The following is a 22,153-nucleotide window of genomic DNA, read 5'->3' as shown; positions in this document are numbered from 1 at the left end:
GAATAGACTCATAAGTATTTAAATCCATCAGTTCAGAAGGAATATTTACCAACTCAAAATTATTATGCACAGCTCTAGCAGGCATTTTATTCTCGTCTAATTTGTTATAACAATATTTACAAATACGCTGATCAGAACCCAAATCAAAACTTTTCTCTACCAACAAGTAAGTTACAAATTCCATCCACTCCTTATTATTTTTCTTTTCACATTTTAAATACAGATCAACAGTCCTAGTCTGATTTTTATAATGAGTACGTCAACAACAAATACAAGAATAATTTGGTGTTTCACCTGAAATCACCTTGAACTTTGTAATTTCTTCTACTAACGCATCAATTTCTGCACTGTCTTCTTCAGGACCAAAGTAACTAACCTGAATTTCATCAAAAAGGTTCTTTACATCTGATACAGATCTATGCAAAAGAGCACTGTTTAACTTTTTTAACATTTGAACTGTACTTTTTGCATAATACAACCATCTGACTAATTTCCTCATTTCAGTATGATGTACTGCCAACATCCTGAATTGGTGAAAAACACTTCAGCATACTTTTTTAGAAAGACAAGCCAAAGAATGACCTTGCAAACCAGTATTTTCTCTCACTCTGCAAGGGTCTAATCCTTGCAACATCTTAATCTTTTGTTTAACGCTTTTCTTAGAATAGTTATGTAAGAAATTGCTTAAAAAATAAATAGATTTCTGCTGTACACTACAAATACTACTGCAATTCCAAGTGTACACTGGAGCTTTAGGCCTTCTCCCTAATACTTCATCAGCTAACACCTCTTCTACATTTCTAGGAACAATTTTCTCTTTCTCAATAGGACAACCATTGTTAACCTCATAAGCACGACCTGTAGTGTCAACTGCATGCAACAAATCATTACTCTGAAGATAACTTTCCTCATTAAAAAAAGGCTCAGAAAAATTACTTCTATTAATTACTTTTCTCCACTTAATTTTGCCCTTCATTAAATGGATTGGCTTATCTAGTGATCGAATTATATTGATTACTGAAACAAACAGTTTCTTTTTTAATTCAAAACCTTTCTCAACTACATTTTCAATAAATTTCCTCTTCTTATAAAATGCTGTTTTCTTTTTACAATTCTTTACTAACTTAGTCAAATTTGACAAACCTCTATTATAGAACATCTTCTTCCTTATTTCCTTACATTGTTTTTTCCTCCTTTTACGATATACGTTTTTTCAGAACAAGTTTTTCCATGGTTCTTCTCTTTTCTCTTAGTTGCAGAAACAGTGATACTATTTTTTACTTTGCGCACACTACTGTTAGTGGTTAACAATCTTCACAGAAAAGTCTTAGTTTTCTTACCAGGACTTTTTTTCTTTTTGTTAACACATTGTTCTTCAGGTAAATGTTGTAGATGACTTCTCTTTAAATAAACTGCTTTCTTTCGTTCTTTCCTCTTTTCTGTTTTTGAAAACATGATGATTTTTTTTCAACGATGATCAAAATAATCTATTATAAAAAATATATATCACTTTAGAAAAAAAAAATATGAAATACACTATTATATTGCTTATAACAAGAGAGGGGAGATTATGACAACAAACGTAGGAGTATGAAAATAGAAGGAGTTGCAACAAGAGAAAGAGGACTATGAGACAATATGAAATAGAAATAGAAAAGAGAATGTAAGCAGACACTGCAGTATAAGGGGATAAATAGAGTTTGAAAAGACTGGAAAGTATGAAGAGATAAGGAGGAGTATGAGGAGAAAGGTGGCAGTTTGAGGAAAGAAGGGAGAGTATAAGAAAACAGAGATAGAGTATAAGGAGACAGGGGGGCAGCATAAAAAGAGTACCAGAAAAGAACACGGATAATGTGATTAAAACTGCTGCATAAGAAGAAAACGAGGGTACAAGAACAGAGGATACACTATGAAAAGAAAGGAAGGAGTATAAATTTATGGTAGATTGTGAAGATTAAAAAGAGTATGACAAAAGTGGCAAAACTATGACAAGACAAACAAATATAAAGAAAGAGGTCAGTATGAAAAGATGATGAGTATGAGGAAAGTCCTACAGAGTATACACAGGGAGTCGGGGAGGAGTAAGAGAGGAGAACAGGCAATATGAACAGAAACGTGAAGTATCTAGAAAGACAAGACAAAATGAAAACAGAAAAACAATATGAAGAGAGACAGGAGATGATGAACACAAAGAGAAGGAGTATAGAACAAAAGGGAATATAAGAAAAAGAAAATAGTATGAGGACTCAGTGAAAAGTAAGAGAAAAAATAGGAGAATATGAAAACAGGGGAGACTATAAGGACAGGGGGAGAATGTTTAGAAGAATATGACATTAACAAAAGAGAAGAATATTAGGACAGAGTTGGAACTATAAGAAAAGAGAGGAGAAGTGTGAGCAGAGAGACTAGAGTATGAGAAGAGAAAGAAAAATAAGAGAAAAGAATGGGAAGTATGTGTAAAGAAGACCAAAAAGAATAAGAAAGGGAGAATATAAGGAGAGAAGAGTATGTATGAGAAAGGAAGTAGGAGGTATGATGAGAGATAGAACATTAAGAGGTTCAGAGGACAGACTATAAAAAGAAGAGGGACTATTAGGAGACAGAGGAGACAATGAGGACAGAGAGGTACTAAAAGGACAGAAGAGACTATGAAAACTAGCAGCACTATGAAGAAAGACAAATAAAAAAAGAAAAAGGAGAAATATCATAACAGAGGGGACAGTATAAGGAGATAGAGGTAGAATGTGAGGAGAGACTGCAGAGATTATGGAAAAAGGTGCAACTATAATTCCGTAATTTACACAGACGCTCAGTGTGATTCTACACAAAAAATATAAAAACAATCATTTTACTAAAACACATTTACCACACTAAAACGTTGAAGTGACTGAACACATTTCATGTATATGACCACTACATTTCAGTGGACAATCCTGACTCATTTTGTAAATACATTTCCAATTTGCTGCATTATTTTTTGCCAACATTACATCCAAAAATGAGACACAATAGAACAAGAAAGAGGCCCAAGGGTCTTTGTAAATCTGCCCAAGAGTGTATGCATCAGTCTATGTATACTGACTGGGGAATTGTTTAGAGATATGATGAGAGAGGGAGGATTAAGAGGTCAGAGGAGAGACTATAAAAAGAAGGGGGACTATTAGGAGACAGAAGGGGACAATGAGCACAGAGGGGGACTAAGAGGACATGAGGGACTGTGAAAACAAGCAGCACTATGAGGAAAGACAAGTGAAAATAAGGAAAGAAGGGAAAAATCAGAAGAGAGGACACACTATAAGCAGAGAGAGGTAGACTGTGAGAGAGACAGTGGAGATTATGGAAAAAGGTACAGGTGTAATTCCTTAATTTACACAGACGCTCAGTGTGATTCTAGACAAAAAATGTTAAACCATACATTTTACTAAAACACATTTATCACACTAAAACGTTTAAGTAACTGAGCACATTCCATATATATAACCACTACATTTCAGTAGACAATCCTGACTCATTTTGTAAATACATTTCCAATTTGCTGCATTATTTTTTTGCCAACATTACATCGAAAAATGAGACACAATAGAACAAGAAAGACGCCTAAGGGGCTTGTAAATCTGCCCAAGAGTGTATGCAGCAGTCTATGTATACTGACTGGGGAATTATTAAGAGGGAGATATTATGAGAGAGGGAGGATTAAGAGGTCAGAGGAGGGAGTATAAAAAGAAGGGGGACTATTAGGAGACAGAGGAGACAATAAGGACAGAGGGGGACTAAAACAACAGGAGGGGCTATGAGAACAAGTGGCACTATGAGGAATGAAAAGTTAAAATAAGGATGCAAGGGAAAAATCAGAAGAGAGGAGACACTATAAGCAGAGAGAGGTAGACTGTGAGAGAGACAGTAGAGATTATGGAAAAAGGTGCAAGTGTAATTCCTTAATTTACACAGACGCTCAGTGTGATTCTAGACAACATTTCTTAAACCATACATTTTACAAAAACACATTTACCATACTAAAACGTTTAAGTAACTGAACACATTCCATGTATATAACCACTATATTTCAGTGGACAATCCTGACTCATTTTGTAAATACATTTCCAATTTGCTGCATTGTTTTTTGCCAACATTACATCCAAAAATGAGGCACAATAGAACAAGAAAGAGGCCCAAGGGTCTTGCAAATCTGCCCAAGAGTGTATGCATCAGTCTATGTATACTGACTGGGGAATTGTTTAGAGATATGATGAGAGAGGGAGGATTAAGAGGTCAGAGGAGAGACTATAAAAAGAAGGGGGACTATAAAGACAGAAGGGGACAATGAGCACAGAGGGGGACTAAGAGGACATGAGGGATGTGAGAACAAGCAGCACTATGAGGAAAGACAAGTGAAAATAAGGAAAGAAGGGAAAATCAGAAGAGAGAACACACTATAAGCAGAGAGAGGTAGACTGTGAGAGATACAGTGGAGATTATGGAAAAAGGTGCAGGTGTAATTCCTTAATTTACACAGACGCTCAGTGTGATTCTAGACAAAAAATGTTAAACCATACATTTTACTAAAACACATTTATCACACTAAAACGTTTAAGTAACTGAGCACATTCCATATATATAACCACTACATTTCAGTAGACAATCCTGACTCATTTTGCAAATACATTTCCAATTTGCTGCATTATTTTTTTGCCAAAATTACATCGAAAAATGAGACACAATAGAACAAGAAAGAGGCCCAAGGGGCTTGTAAATCTGCCCAAGAGTGTATGCAGCAGTCTATGTATACTGACTGGGGAATTATTAAGAGGGAGATATGATAAGAGAGGGAGGATTAAGAGGTCAGAGGAGGGAATATAAAAAGAAGGGGGACTATTAGGAGACAGAGGAGACAATAAGGACAGAGGGGGACTAAAACAACAGGAGGGACTATGAGAACAAGTGGCACTATGAGGAAAGAAAAGCTAAAATAAGGAAGCAAGGGAAAAATCAGAAGAGAGGACACACTATAAGCAGAGAGAGGTAGGCTGTGAGAGGAACAGTGGAGATTATGGAAAAAGGTGCAAGTGTAATTCCTTAATTTACACAGACGCTCAGTGTGATTCTAGACAAAAAATGTTAAACAATACATTTTACTAAAACACCTTTACCACACTAAAACGTTTAAGTAACTAAACACATTCCATGTATATAACCACTACATTTCAGTGGATATTCCTGACTCATTTCCTATTTGCTGCATTATTTTTTGCGAACATTACATCGAAAAATGAGACAAAATAGAACAAGTAAGAGGCCCAAGGGGCTTGTAAATCTGCCCAAGAGTGTATGCAGCACTCTATGTATACTGACTACAAAATTGTAGATTTAGAACACAAGCCTAATTCTAAAGAAGAAACACTATTAAGTATTCTACAACAAAAAAGTGACTGCACACATTCTAAATTTTTTAGTACTGCACTTTATTGCACAACGGTGACTAACTAAACACACTAACTTACCAAATGACTTTATCACAATAGTTATCCAAAAGCAGACAAACTCAGAATATGATTCTACAAACTTTCCAAGTATAAAGACATTACTCTTACTAAAAATTAAATGCACCACATACAGTCCCTTACAAGTTATCAACTCACCTTTCAAACTGAATGGTAGATTAAGAAAAATGCCACTCACAGAGCAGATAGTCTTACGCAGAATCTGAACTGCTTCAGTGCTTACAGCAGAACCAACAAATGGCACATTTTCCCTCTCAATTTACACATATATATACATTATTAACAAATCAAATTCCTTCATACAATAATTCAAAACCAAAGATACATTTTTATTGGTTCAACATTTCAGACCTTTCCAACTGACATAACTTTCCACCCTACCCCCAACAGATCATGCAAAAGTCAACTGTCAACAGAGGTCAAAAGTACAACACTCTATAAAACACCGCTCCTCAGCAAGTTGACTATGCATACGTACTTACTTATAAATACCAATAAAGAGAAAAGGTTTAATTAGAACCAACCAACACATAAACACATAAACTTGATAGATATCTCTAATATATATATTTTTTAATTATTTTTTACATGATAGGGTACGCTTATGGGATGACTTACAGAATTCGCACCGCACGTCGCACGTACGAGCATGGTATGCACACTGTAAATCTATTGTAAAAAAAATATAGCCGGTATTACTAATTTTTCATAATCCCCGGGGACCCCATCCCCCGGGCTGAAATATAACATTGGGGACTGTGGGGGGAGCCCCAAAGCCCCCATGGTCCCAGCCGGCTCTCCGAGTCCTTCGAGAGCCGTCATTGCTTTTTGTCAGAGAGAGCAGCTAACATGCTGCGCTCTATGACAAAAAGCAATCTTCTTCCCTATTTGAAAGAGAGAGCAGGTTTCCTGCTCTCTCTTTCAAATAGGAAAGCAGGTTGCTATGGTACGGTGTGAGCCACAAGTCTCCCGCCCTACCATAGCAAACAGCAGTGTCCAGGGGGAAGGCACCCGGGACGCTGCATGAGCTGGCCCTGGGGAGATGGCGGTCCCCAGGGCCATCAAAGGCTCCAGGATGGGGGCCACATGGCCCCCTCCCAACATTCAAAAGCCCCAGGGGTGGTGTACCCCAGGCTGGGGGGTCCGTCACGGACCCCCCTACATTCAAAATTAGAGCCCCGGGGGTGGCGGTACCCAGGGCAGTGGGGGGGCCAGGACCACCCCCCAAACATATGGTTAAATCCCCGGGGGATGAGGTCCCTGGGGATTATAAAAAATTAGTAACAGAGGCTATTTTTTTTTACAATAGATTAACCGTGCGCGTCCCATGCTTGAACGTACAACCTACGGTGCAAAGTCTATAAGTCGTCCTGTGAACGTCCAAAACCAAGAAAAGAAATTTACTTTGGGGATCATTGTAAAACCTCCAAGGCAAACCAACGGAGTCAGGAAGTCCTATAGCAAACAGCAAACATTTCCTGTCAATCTACACACTCAATCGACACACATATACAAATAAATAACAAATCACATTTATTCCCACATTAAATCAAAATGAAAGACAATTTTCACGTCTTTGCTTTTTTCAAATCTCCACTTATCCACCATTTTAGAAATAAAAAACCTTCAAACTGCCCTTTCATTTACAGACACCTTCTGAGTGCATCAAGACCGCTCTTCAAGATGCTTACAGTGTGGATTGTGGGACACAGCTATATTTTCTGGAGTGAAAGGTACGCACAACAGAAAGAAATTCACAAAGACCTAGGTTTACCAAACGTAGACATTAAATGGATTGGACAGAGAGGCTTAAAGTGGCACCAATTGATGCCATTGGTGAAATCCTGTATACCTCTCCAACACCCTGACCTCATAATTGTGCACTGTGATGGCAATGACCTAGGCACTTTTCTCCAAGAAAATGGCCTGCTCCGCTCCGCTCCGTCCCTGAAAGTTTGAGGGTGATTTATAAAGCGGTGGCTGAGAAAAAAGGGGGTCCCAAAACGTGTTTTCCCCATGCAATTTCCCGTAGGACCTTTAGCCACAGCTACAGCCCAAACTGCTGAACGGAATTAATCCAAACTTGGCAGAGATGTAGTCCTCAGTTCAGACTAGTGCCTTTTGCCTAAATGGTGTCAATCTGTTTAGTAGTTCCTGAGAAAATTAAAGTTAAAAGCATATATATATATCAATGGGCGCGGTGGATCCGCGGACTATGAGCGCACCATGAGTGTATCATGAGCGCACCCTTCCGATCACACGCTGAATGCTAATTGTCTGTCACTGTTAGGAGTCAGGCTTCCTGTACTGTAATTCAAACTACATCTCTCAGAATGCCTTGCGAGTGATGAGAGTTGTGTGCTGTCCCATACTGCCTTAGCACTGGTCAGGTGACTGGGATGTTCTTAAGTCTCCCGCGACTGTGCCTCAGTGTTTGGCTTTCAATGTGTGAACCCTTCCCTGTACCTTATTTGGATCTCCATTGTCGATTCCTGTCCCTGGATTTGTGCTTTCGTGTCTGTTGGAGCCTGAAGCCTCTGGAACTCCTGAATTCCTTTCTGCTGTAGGTGCGAGGTTGGCCTGTGATTCGCAGCTAAACAACTATCTGCATTCTGTCTCCCCTTGCATTCCTAACCATTTTGTCAGTGCGAGGACACGCTGCAATCCTAAATCAAGCATTGTTTCCTTTGGCCGTGAACTACTTAACTTCCTTTTTTTGTTTATGGTGAGGGCGTGTTATCTTCTTCTTCCTCGCTGTCGCCCTTCTACAGGACGCTCAGTTATTGGTTTTTGTTCGAACGAGAGGACGCGTTGATTTCATGCCCGCGGCCACCCTCATTTGCAAAACGCACCGCTGTTTGGGAGTGTGCAAACCTGGGCCCTTTGGATTTTCTACACCGTGCAGTACTCCGCATGGGGAGCGCTACCATCCACAGAAGCTCTTTAGAAGCGGATTTCAGCTTCTTTTATGTTGGCACTATTCAACTGGCAATAGTATTGTATAAATTGCCTGAACACTCTACATTTCTCAGACCGGATACATTTGCTGCAGTTTCCAGGATCTGTTGGATTTTGATTTCTTTCACGAGCTGCACTTTGGAAATGAGCAGGAGTATGCTCTAGTATTTTCTTTTTGTGGTTATAAGCTGGATTAATGGAATAGCTACCGCACCAGCCTTTCTCCTTTTTTTATTTATGAGACCTTCTACTGGGACAATTGTGAATCATCCTATGAGACCACCCCCAGTCATGAACCAAGTAAGTGAGGGTAGTACACAACCAAGGTTTATTAGTGTAACTCTTGATAGTGCTGTATATTTTCTATACTTAGGGTTCTTAAGTAATTGTGTTTGTTTATTTCTTGTCGTTTCACTATATAGCAATCCTGCGAATAAGTGGACTGGATCTTCTTATTTTTGGTTGCACTGGAGCTTTTCTGATTGTCCTCCTTGGTCTCTTCATTTTCTGAAGATACTCGCATTCCTCTAGTGTGTTCTGTTTTGGCTGTGGCTGTGACTGTGGAGGCTGTATCTTTGGGGAAGGGAGGGACTCCCTCTTTGCTCCTGGGGAACGGGTACTTCTGCCTAGGACACCTGTCTCCGCCCAACAGTCATGTGGTTGTCAACATTCGAAACTAGGAACTGTTGGCAGGCATTTTGTGCCTCGGTAGACGCAAGGTTGAAGAAGTCAGTGGAACAAGTTTGCTTAGGGGGTCCCAGAAGAACACCCAGGACCGACAAAATTTTTTGGGTTGAAAAAATGGCAGGTGGCATAGGGTGCGCTGACTCTGCCATAAAATAAATACATTATTAAAATGAATCATTTTCATAATCAGCCCCCAGGGGGGCCACATCCCGGGGGCAACATTTTTAAATGTTATGGGGGGCCCAGATGGCCCCCAGCCCCGGGGATCATCGCCACCTGGGGCTAAAATAAATGGTTGGGGGGCTCCAAGGTCCCCAAAGCCCCGGGGACCACCACTCCCTGGGGCTTCATGTATTATGTGAGGGCAGGCTCCTGCAGTATCCCAGGATGCCCATCCTGCCCTCCCTTAGCAAGGAAATCTGTTATCTCTTTCAAAACCTAAAGCAGATAGCTTTTTCACATGGGGAGCTGCATGTTAGTAGCTCCCATGTGGAAAAGCAATGCCGGCTCCCAAACGCGTAGTAGTTGTGCACAAAAGGCATTGGAGTTGTGCACCCCACAGATTATGAGTCGTGCATCCAGCACGTGCACACCAGGGGGCCGCACTGAGCGCCACGCTGGGTGCACGACTTGTAATTTTACCATAAAAAATAGCCCCTAGCAGTAATTTCTAATATCCCCGGGGACCTCATCCCCAGGGTTTTATAAAAAATGTTGGGTACCGTAGGGGGAGCCAAAATCCCCTTAAGGTCCCACCATCTCCCAGCGTCCTTCGGGATCCGGCATTGCTTTTCCACATGGGGAGATGCTAACATGCATGTTGGAAAGCAATCTAGTTTAGATTTTGAAAGAGAGAACAGATTTCCCTGCTCTCTCTTTCAAAATCCAAACCAAGTATACTATGGGAGGTGGGAGCCGCGAGACTGCTGCCCTCTCATAGGAAACAGCAGTGTCCCGGGGATAGGCACCATTTATGTTATAGCCCCGGGGGTTAGCTCTCACTCTTGCATAGCAAACAGCAATGTTGAAAAAATCTTCGGGTAAGATAACAGAGGATTTTGAAGTATATTTTCGACATTTTTGTTGTAGTTTGCTGCCGTTAACGCAACAACAATTTTAACGCCGTGTTTGTAAACATGCCCCTAAGTTTTGTAATGTTGACAATCCCATCTCCCATTTAAATAGGCACAAAGTATTTATTGAAGTGCATTGTGAATCGTGAAGCAACACTGTCTAATTGTGATCAATAAAGAATTGAAAGAGTTGTGTACTTCTTTTGCTCGTAATGTGCATAGGGGCAGATTTACAAGTTCATTGCATTACTGTTGCATCATTTTTCAGATGGGAAAAGTGGCGCGAAAGTGGCACAAGGGGCTTGTAAATCTGTTACACAGTGTTCTGTCTTACTTTTCTTTCCTTTCTGTTATGTAAATGATCCTGGGTAAATATAGCGGTTTCTGTACAGCCAGTACTTTTCAACCCTACCCCCAAACTGCTTACTACTTATAACCATAGTAACAGTTCAGGGAACAGTTAAATGAGAACAGAGGTTAGAAGTTCACCACACAATGTTGGTAATCGAAACAGTTACTGTGCTGAAGTTTTAAAATGTTTCATAGGAACCATTAGTTGTAGAAGAAGTCCGTGGAAAATATAATAAAAATAATAGCAGGGGTTCGCTGGGACCCCCACAGTCCGGGCTTCACTCATGTTGGGAGGGGGTGCAGTAGGCTGTGGAAATTGTATCCAGAAATCAACAATGAGGCTTATTGCGGCTTTTCTTTAATATAAAGTAGAATAATGTTTATTTAATAGGAAGTGTTTACTTTTGTTACGGATAGAGTCACTTTGTTACAGGAAATGTATTAATATGTAGGACGGCATGTTCTGTATGTGTGCGTGGAACAATTTAACGTTTAATTGGCTAAGGTGTTCCAACAACAAGCTTAATGTTCATTGGGTGAAAACTATTGAAAGTAGAAGTGATTTCTGCAATTCACTTCTGCTCCGGAGAGTAGCAAGGACATCTAATTGGCTTACATGTTGTAAGGAGGACTTTCCTGAGCTTTATGTTGGTTGGATGCGAACTATTGAAAGTAGAAGTGTTGCTAGCCATTCACTTCCGCTCTGCGAAGTAGGAGGGACATCTGATTTGCTGACGTGCTCCAAGATGGACTTTCCCAAGCTTAATGTTGATTGGCTATAAAATGATAAAAGTAGAAGTGTTGTCAGTGATTCCTTCCCTCTTCGCTGAGTATTAGGGACATTTCATTGGGTAACATGTTCCAAGCGGGACCTTACGAAGCTTAATGTTCATTGCCTATGAAGCATTAAAAGTAGAAGTTTCATTCCTGCCTCCTCTACGGAACAACATGGACATTTTATTGGTTAAAGTGTTTCGAGCACAAGTTTGCTCCTTTTTGGGTGGGAACGGTTCACTGTTGTCAGTGACTTCCAAAGGAGTATGGGAAAAGAAAGTAGTAGAGGGGAGGTAAGGAACATTATTACCGCTGTAAAGTGGTCACAAAGTGGTGGACAGGGATTATGAAGGTAAAAATTGTTTTTATGTGTTTTAAGGGCCATTTATATAATTGCTGTGTAGTGTACAAATCACGACAGAAAAATTACAGTGTCTTGCAGTGTTTTTTTATCAAGTTTGCAGGTGGGATACTTCTCAGGAGCACTATTTATTTATAATGTGGTGTTTACTTTTCTGATGGGGAGGTGTGGTTGTGCAGCATACATTTCAGGTTTGAAACAGTTTAGCAAATACAAATAAACTTTCTTCAGAAACTGACGCTGTATATATGAAAGGGGTGACAATCAAAAATGGAATTTCATAAAATATCAGAAAACCTTGGCCATGCCCTCCTTTTTTCTGCTAAAGTGCTACAACAAACATTCCCACACTACATTATCTGATGTCAGGAGAACAAGTAAAAAAATGTTAAATACAAGTGACTTCATATTACATAGAACTGTATGCATTATTATTTTTTAAATTGTATTCTGTAGAATTCAGGAACGTTCCGTCGAAGTGCTTAGAGGTCGCACACTGTTCCGCTAACAAATCACATACTCACTTAAGAATATATAGGATTGTACTATTATAATATACAGGACTGGTCCTATATATTCTTTAGGGAGAAGGTGAATAAGAACCGCAAATTAAAAGAATATAAATTAGAAAAATCCATTCAGAAATATAGGGTTTATCAAATATTTAAAGTAACAAAATATATATGAAAGATATATTTTTTATTCTGCAATTTCATAAAATATGCTCCCTGAAAAAAACATCTGATCAAGTATGTTCTAATGTTTCGTAAGCTGTATTACAGATGGCGCCGAAAAATCTCCTATTCCTCTTCTGTAACAATAGGACAATCTATTACAATATAACGATTGATACCATTGTTACAGTAAAAAGAAAAAGAAAATAAAGTTATCTATTTAAAAGAACATCCATTTCGAAATACTTTTGAGCTGTAATTATTTTCCGAGCTTCTTTTCTCCGGGAGGTTGAAAAGATTTATCTTCGTGGTGACGGGTCATAAACTCCTCTGAGATCATTATGACTGTGAAAAATATATATATTCACAGTATATGATCAAAAGGGGGGAACAGACTAAAAACCAGAAGCTGGTGACGTCGCTTACATATCTTTACTCTTTGTGCTGACGGGTCATGAACTCCACTGAGATCAGCATAACTGTTAATATTATAATACACATATTAACAGTATATGATCCCTAGGGGAAAACACACTAACAATTGGAAGGTGGTGACGTTGATTGTAAATGTTTAGGGTTTGCGCCGACGGGTCACCCACACCTATGAAGCGAAGTACAGTGTCAATAATATAATATAGAAAGTCACAATTTGTAAGCTGAAAGGAGCCAGAAAAGGAGCAATGTATGTTGTAATCTATCTGTTTCTGAAAACAAGCTGCTGACATTACAGAGAAAAAGGGAAAACATGCAATAACACTTTTTTCTTGATATAAATGTTTAAATATTGACAAATAGCCACAAATTATAACTATCTACTATGCCATAATGAAACAACTTACAACTAGTTTTTGGTTGTTTAGTAGTCAATGGAAGTAAGATTCGGCTCCGCCTATGTAGATGTCATGTTTTAGAGTTTACATGTGCTTAAGTTTTAACTGTTTTACTTGTGCACGTGTTGAGAAAAGTTACAAACTGTGAAGCTGTAAAGGTTTCGATTTCCATACTAACGTTTATAAGGTCCTTATTATCTACATACGCTGGAGAGTTTAAAAAGTGTTACCAGGTAAACTGTGTCCTTTGCATTCTCATGATTAAAAACATCTAAATAAAATACATAAAAAAATATTGTTTACAATAGAAGAAAAAAACGCATTAATATTTGTTATCACTGTGCTTTTTAATTAAAAAAATGCCAGCATTTGTAAAGCATAAAGCTACCCCCGGAAAGGTGTGCCGGCGCTTGGGGCGTTGGGAAGATTAAGCAGGCTGTTACCTACAGTGAGATAGTGGTGGGCTAAGATGCTGATGGACTTTGGAATCGAACTGTGAACGCTGTTCTTCAAAGTCATGTACTTGTATGTATTGCGGCATACTTTTACCACACTTATATGTTAATTACTGCTAAGTAAGATGAAAATATTCTTAAATTATTAGTAGGGCTCCTTGATTTATGTTTTACAAATTTTTACATATAAATACAGACAGAAAAGTATTTATTTTCCTCTCTGTATTTATTTTAAAGTGTGGATAAATACGGAAATGGGGTTATTTTTTCAGCGATTGTAAATGCTGTCAATGATGGGTAGTAGGCAAATAGTTCTGTCGTTCTAAAAATAAAAGGGTAAAAACAATAAAAGACTTTTAGTAAAGAGCCTTAAAGAGCAATATATATCCTTGTATAAGAAAACCTGCACATTAATATATATAGGTTGTGTTTAGTTTATCATCTAAGAGTGTTTACATGAGTGAAAACGGTCAGTCTTTCAGCCATGAGCGCATATTTATCAGTAAAATAAATGTGGAAATATACTAGATTCATATTAATTATTTTTAAAAATCCCGAAATATGGGTAAATGCACATACAATTATTTAAAAAAAAATATGGATAAATACAGATGGAAATGTCCAAAAAAATATTACCATAAAACCAGGAGGTATAATTATAAGTTATAAAACACTACTGTTAAGTTTGTTTTTACAATAAAAAGTATACTCGAGTTTTTAAATTTTACTTAACAAACACTATAGGTTATAGGGATATTGTAGTTAGATATTGACATTTAAAAAAATGTGCAATTCACTGAAAAACCATAGGTTTCAGGCAGGTTATAGTTAAGAACTATTATTTAAAAAACCTTAGAAAGTCACTGAAAAAACCATAGGTTTCAGGCAGGTTATAGTTAGGAATTATCATTTAAAAACCTTAAAAATTCACTGACAAAAGTATAGGTTTCAGGGGTGTTATAGTTAGCTGGACATTTCACTCATACAAAACCATTGAAATACCGTCATTATAGTTAGTTGTACTAAGTATAACTTGCGCGCCCGCAATCCACTTCTAATGATGTCACATATTACATCATTCATGACATGGTCAGTGTAATCACTGATGACATCTCAAGTGACAACTAAAATTAAAACTTACTTAAAATGCGATAAAAAGACAACATGCACATAGAATAATGCACATAGTAAAGATCATTTGTGTTAGCATTTCTGTACTGATTATAATGTGAATGTATCATGCATTGTCTGAGAGTCACAGCAACATGTATTTATATTTGCGAAGCAAAAACAAGTTCCAGAATAACGGAATCTTTGTATTAGTATTTGAGACCCATACAGTGCTCTGTCTTTCCTCTGTGCCAGAAATGCAATTGTTTAAAAGACGGCTGCCAGCGGTGTGTCGGTAACACCAAAGAAGGCAGACCGCCAAAACGCGTTTTTTCGCTAAATAAAAAATCCCTTTAACAACGCCACCTGTGAGTGCTTATTTTCTCCACAAACTGGTGAACTTTGAGCTGAAATTTCCAGCGGTAAGCATTGCCGCAGAACAGCACCCGTCCTTGAGTGCTTTGTTTCTGATGCATATGGAGCTTGAATATATATACTTATATCCATAAACCAAGTTTCTCCTTCCAGAGCGCAAGGACCTGTGAAGGGTGGCGTACACACTGGCAGAGCATGCTGACAAACAGTATTCCAAACTCAATCCATTGACGTACGCTCTCAGGACAGTAAGCAGATCACTAGTGTATAGTCCAAGTTTATTACACAACGCGTTTCAACTGTAAACACATCCTTGCTCACGTGTAATGAGCACACCAACAAAGGTAACTGATAAAGTTTTGAACGAGTAAGCAAAGTGGAAGAAGGACTATGCCAATTGACAGAACCATGGCAGCCATGATGTAGTGGTGAACACAAAATGCATTACATGTAATCAACTGAAATAAAGTCATCCAAAAACACGAAACACACGGGAAATGCAGTAATGTCAAATACATACATACAAAATCCCCACATTGTCTATGACAAAATTACATACAGAAATTAGTGTTTAGTCTGGATCGGGAAATAGCCCTGTATATAATTAATGATTATCCTGTCTCAAAGCAACCCACCTATTTGTAAGATGTCCTGCCGTCCATCACCAGTAGTGGCCCGTGCAACAGTGATAGGGAAAAGCAAAACCAATTTACATTGAATATCGGCAGCTCTCACTCGTCCCCTAGTGAGGGGAGAACATAAATGGCCACTCCCCTTGTTACCATAGAGACGAGTCTCAGTAATTGACAAGTGCCAAAAATCAAGCGCACAGTAACCTGAAAACTGATGTTAAACCAAAAATAGGAAAACACTGGCAGACATCAGCTCTGTTGCGCTCCAGCTGATTTGGAGAAAACCAACACAAAGTGATCATACTGATGAAAATATTGTTAGTTGTGGCTTGTGTATATCAGATTAACATAACTGTGGTATGTAGGACAAATGCCCAAACAAGAGTGGCGTAAACCATTGAATAAAATAATGACTCGAACACATAACCAGTTACCCGCAAGTGAGGAATCTGCTCTAAAGATGTGAAGGCTATAAGGAGGAAAAGGGTAGATATATATAACACACACATATACCCACATAGTGGGATTGCTGAGAGGTGGTCCAAGGCCATGCCCATTTTTCCACCACTCTGCAAAAGTGCCTCTCTGCGCACTGCTGGTAGGGCAATGAGGTCCCCTTGAATCCTGAGGGCCTCAGGGTTAAAGTGGACGTCATCCCTCAAACAGCAGTGCTCGGCAAGGCTCATTTGCAGAGTGGTAGAGAAAGGGTGTGGTCTGCGACCACCTCTCAGCAAACCCACTGTGTGGGGCTTACGGCAGGTAACAGGTGGGCTAATCAGCCCCTAAGGACCCACAGCAGTGAAGGGGATTTCATCACCCAACCAAGAGCCTACCAGGAGGCACATTTCAAGAGTGGTGGAGAAAGGGTACATGGCCTGCTATCAGAATTCAGCAATCCTGCTTTCTGGGACTTACTGTAGGTAACAGGAGGGAGTAGTGGTGGCCAACTACACCTCCTATTACCTCCAGTAAGTTCCACACAGCAAGATTGCTGAAGAGTTGCCAGAGACCATGCCCCCTTTCTCTACCACCCTGCACTTGTGCCTCCCGGTGCACTACTAGTTGGGGGATAAAGTCCCCTTGGCTCCAGAGGGACCTTGGGGACCAAGAAGCCTACCTGGTACTTTCTGTCAGTCTTATTAAGTGGAATTCTTGAGAGCTGGTTGGAGGCACAGCCCCCTTTCTCCACCACTCCGCAAATGTGACTACTAGTTAAAAAACCATAGAAATTCACACAAAAACACAAAGGTTACAGGGGCATTAAATTTAGCAAATAGAATTTAGAAAACGTCATCAATTCACTAAAAAAACAAAGGTTACAAATGGAATTAAAAGAACCTTGGAAATTCACAAAAAAACAAAGGTTACAGGGACTTAATAGTTAGCAAATAGAATTTGAAAAACCTTATTAAATTCACCAAAAAACAACAAAGGTTACAGGAACGGGTCAGATTGTACTAATACAAAACCAGAAAAATTCATCCATTGTAGCTAGCTGAGTTAACCATACCTCATGCCCCCGCAATGCACTTCTTATGACCTCACACATTACATCACTCATGACATGATAAGTGACATCAATGAGCCTACTCAACTTCCTGCTGCATTTCAATGTCTGTCGAATGCCCCTGCTCCCTCTTTTCTGACCACAATATTCCATTGTCCTGAGACCCTCGTGTCTACTCTGGGTGTTCTGTTGTGCTGCCACTGCCCCTCTTACCTGCCTACATAGTCAGATGGCTGCTACCTGTGCCTGCCACCTCCACCCTGCCATGTTCCATGCCATATCACCTCCTACCTGTCCTCCATAGTTCCTTTTACTACCACTCCCTTTTGACCTCCATGCTCTGGTGTGCTACAACTGCCCCTCCTGTCTGCCCTGCATGGTTGTTGTGAAGTTTCTCCCCTTGCCCTCTTTTGTTTGTGTCCAGCCTCTAACCTTCTCTTTTGCCCTCCATGTTCTTTTGTGCATGCCCCTGCACCCTTCCTATTGCCCACTATGTCCGTTCTGTTGTCACTAACCCTCCCACTTTCCATGCATGGTCTTCTGTACTGCCAAATCCCCACCCACCTGCCTGTGTTGTCAGCTTGCTGCCTGTGACCCCTTCACACCTTCTCTTTGTTGTCTCTGTGTATACTATTATAGTCTCACTGGTGCCCTCAATGGTGTGTTGTGCTTCCAATGCCCATCCCACCTGCCCTCCATAGCCAGCTTGCTGTTACTGTCCTGCCCCCTTACCTTGTGGCCTCCGTGTTCCATGTGCAGATCCCTATCCTCTCCCTCCTGCCTTGTTGGGTCCACAGTCATTTTCCTGCCCCCTCCCTCCTGCCCTCCATGGTCCATTATGCTGCAACTGGCCCTCCTGTCTGTATACTATGGTGAGCTTGCTGCCCTTGCCTCTTTCCATTCTGCTCTCTGTCGTCCATGTGCATGGCCCTGTTCCCTTCCTATTGCTTTCCATGGTCCGTGTGATGTATTGTGCCGCTTAAACCCTGATGCCTACACTGTAAGGTCAGTTTGGTGCCCCTGCCAATCTTCCTCCTGCCCTCTCTTATTCCAGTCCATGTCCCTATCCCATACTTCCTACCCTCCTTGATCCAATGCACCAAACTTGACAACATTTTAGGCTACGTTAGAGAGAGATTTTGATAAAAACCTGGGGAATTGATCTTCCCCCATTGACGTACATTGAAAAAGAAGAGATTTTAGACAGGAGACAAATAAAATAAAGGGCTTTTGGGCTTAAAAACATCAGGTGTCTCCTGCCTGGCTGGAGTCTGTTGGCATGTGTGGTTGTATTGCCACAGCCTCTTCCATTTGCCCTCAATGGTCTTTAATACTGTCCCAGTCTCTCTTGTCTGTACTGCATGGTTGGTTTGTTACCCCTGCCCCATTTTTCCTACCCTCCATGGTCTGTGTACTACCACAGCCCCTCCTGCCTGCACAGCATGGTCAACTTGTTGCCTTTGCACCCTACTCCATGAGACGGTCTTCTTCCGATCAAAATTATGGTTAGTGATCTAAACAACTAAACTGGGGACATATTTTCTGAGTTCAAAATTGCAACTGAGTATGTTTAAATATTATACTATCTTTATGTTTTTTTAAATCCAATTGACCACTTGATTATATGTTACACTTGAGGGAGAGGATGTGGTGTTACAGTCAGAGCTGCAGACTTTGCAATTGGGGAACCAAGTTCAAGTTTCAGCGGCAGCTCACATCCTGTAATTCTGGACAAATCCCTTAATCTCCCCATGCCTAAAATCAAAATAAATGTGTCCTTGTGTAATGCAACTGATGTACATGTAAAGCACTCCTATACCTTTGACCCAAGTATATAAAACTGCAAAAAAAAACACTTCCCTCATTGGGCTACATTTGGGCTACATTTTGGTGTATTTGTGCTATATTTGGGCGTTTTTTCCCCATCCGATCTTCATCTTTGGCTCTCTAATTTCATCATTTAATGCAATATTCTCATTAGACAATGCTTTCAGTTTTCTACTTTGATTCCATCAAGATTATGTTGATATGTGCCACACATTTGGCATGAGTTCAGAATGTTAGCACTCAAATTGCTCATTAAAACACTGTATTAAAACTACTGATCAACAAGGAGTTAATCAGCAGTCTGCTGCTGGTGATGAAAGTGCATGTTTCAGTCTGCATATATGCACGTGTTGAAAGTGCATGTTTCAGTCTGCATGTCAGAACTTTTTAATGAAATAGAAGAGCAAGAAAATTGAGAACTCACATACAATGTGTCCTAATTATTCTTTCTACAGCACTAACTATAATTCCTATGACAAACTTAACCTCCTTGTTTTATTCCTTTATAAATTATGGTGGCAAATACGATGTCGGTAGGACCGCCACCGACGTGGTGTCGGTGTCGGTCCCTCTGACATCTACAAACGCAGTCAGACCGCCGCATTACGATGTCGTCAGTCAGACTGCATTGCTCCAGGGACTGACCGATAGCTCACATTCTCGACAATGGAGGCAGTGCCTTCTCAGGCACTGCTGTGGGGATTGCGATCCACCTTTCCACCTGCCATTTCATGCTGGTTCTTCTGACATGAAAAGGCTGGTTGAAAGGATATTTTGGGGTCCCTATTATGGCCCCTGTCTCCCCGCCGGCCCCTCTTGGCATACATTTGTAATAAGTAACACTGTCAGCGCTCCAGTTGTTTTTTAAAAAATTCTGGCAGGCTCCAGTAGAACACAAGGGAGTCAACTGTCAGATTTCATTTTCATATGGCTGAGAAAGATAGTGTGAATTTACAAAAAATATGCTCTCATTTTAACTTCTGGAGGACCTTCCATAACCTCAATGGGGAAATCATGAGAAAGTAGTTTTCTCTCAAACATGATTCTTGAAATCACAGCAGACAGCTTTTCCCCAGACAGCCTGTCAAATCTATACATTTTCCACTCTGCAGCTCCAGGAGACCCCTGTCACATGAGATAGGTCTCTCTATCTTCAGCATGGGGTGCGGCTCACACCAAAAGACGTATGATTATGCCAACATATGGGCCCAAGAAACAGTTACTTAAAACATTCCTCTCTGAACTTAAATGGCCTGAGCATTAAGGCGTGGGAGACTGGCTTCATTCCTTTCCTTCACGATTTTGAATTTCTATTACTACAGGAAACCTGGGCTGTATCTTCAATGCAAATTACAGGCTTCAAGGAGTATATCAAGAAGCGACCAAAAACAAAAAAGCGGGCAGAACCTCCGACAGACTATCAATATTCATTGTATCCGAACTACGATGGCAACCAGACCCGATAGATTTAGGTCAAACATGGGTCCAATGTGTCAAACTCTCAGTTCTGCAAGAAGAAGAAAAAATACAAAGAAAATATCATAAAGATACATTCCTAATCTGCAACGTGTACATTCATCGCTCTCAGAAGCACAAAGCAGGAAAATATATCTTTAACATCCTCTTTAAAATCTCTGCAATTCACCCTCCCCCAAGCTGGCATCATGTTGTAAGGAGACTTCAGCACGTCTTTATTGCAAACTGGTATGATTCGTGCCATTCTCCCTTCCAACCTAGATGAAAACACCATACCTCCAGTAATTTCCAATCATTCCAGAACAGACCGCCAAGTTAAAACATGCATTGCAGTTCTACAAACATAGGCATGTTCACTCTCAATAGCCATTTTCCCCAAAACCAACCAACAGCTATTACTAGAGCTTCAACCCATACCTACACCTTTCTAGACTACACTCTCATAGACATAGAGCTGTTTCAATCGAATGCAAGCTATCAAATAACACCTAAACTGGAGAGTGATCATTCCCTAGCCTGTTGAGCTCACCATCCACCTACCAAGAGCCCCACAAAGCAATTACCTAATAGTCCTACCAAGCACATATAATCTGAAAAGGCTCACCTGAAAGGGAACAGAGGTATGCACAATAAGGGATTTTATAATTTTGCCCACTATACACAAACTGATACCCAACCATGTACATCGTGGCAAAAGTCAGAGTCCATAATAACAACACTTGTCTCCAACTTTTCATTCAATCGTCCTCACCACCCAAACAGTACAAGAAAAGAAGCATATTTTGCTCCTATGGGAAAAAAGAAAACTAAATAAGGAGATCAGAAAACTCTGGAAAATGAATCAATGCACAGTCCATGCACGAACCAACAAATTAACACCTTATGGTGCTGGTACAAAAAGGCAATCTGGTCAGAAAAAAAAATATAGCAATCAAACATCTGGAGAAAACTCGTACACACGAGCAACCAAATAATAACAAACAGTTTTGGGCAGAAATTAACATTGTAGGCAATGGCAGCTTCCGGCATCATAATGCAAACATCTCTGAGGCAGACTGGACCGCACACTTGGAATGATTGATGCACAAGCACCAATCCCCGAACACTATCAATATCCAATCACGTCGAAAATCATGCCCCTCAAAAACCAGCTTGAGGGAAAATGGCTGAATGCAATTGAAGTTCGCAGAGTCCTAAAAAGACTGAGAGCAGATGGGGCTCCAGGCCCAAATGGCCTCCCAATGCACTTTTCAAGCTCAATCAATCCTTCTGTGCCTCGTATCATACCCCATTGTTTAATCGTGTGTTTACAACCTTTCACAAGATTACCAAATTTTACAGAACAACAGAGAACATGTATACAGGCCTAATGCAACGATGTGTGCTTGCGCCCAGTTTATTTAACATCTTTACAGCAGATCTAGACGAATGGTTGCTGGACGTTCACAGTGATCCGCCCAAGCATGCAAAACACCCATTGAGGTGCTTACAGTACGCAGACGACATAGTCCTATGCAGCCAGACCCCACTTGGCTTCCAGCGCCTGGTAACCAAACTACTGGAAC

This window comes from Lissotriton vulgaris, chromosome 8 (assembly GCF_964263255.1).
Source record: "Lissotriton vulgaris chromosome 8, aLisVul1.2, whole genome shotgun sequence".
In the NCBI taxonomy this organism is placed as follows: domain Eukaryota; kingdom Metazoa; phylum Chordata; class Amphibia; order Caudata; family Salamandridae; genus Lissotriton; species Lissotriton vulgaris.
This window is presented reverse-complemented; position numbering follows the sequence as displayed.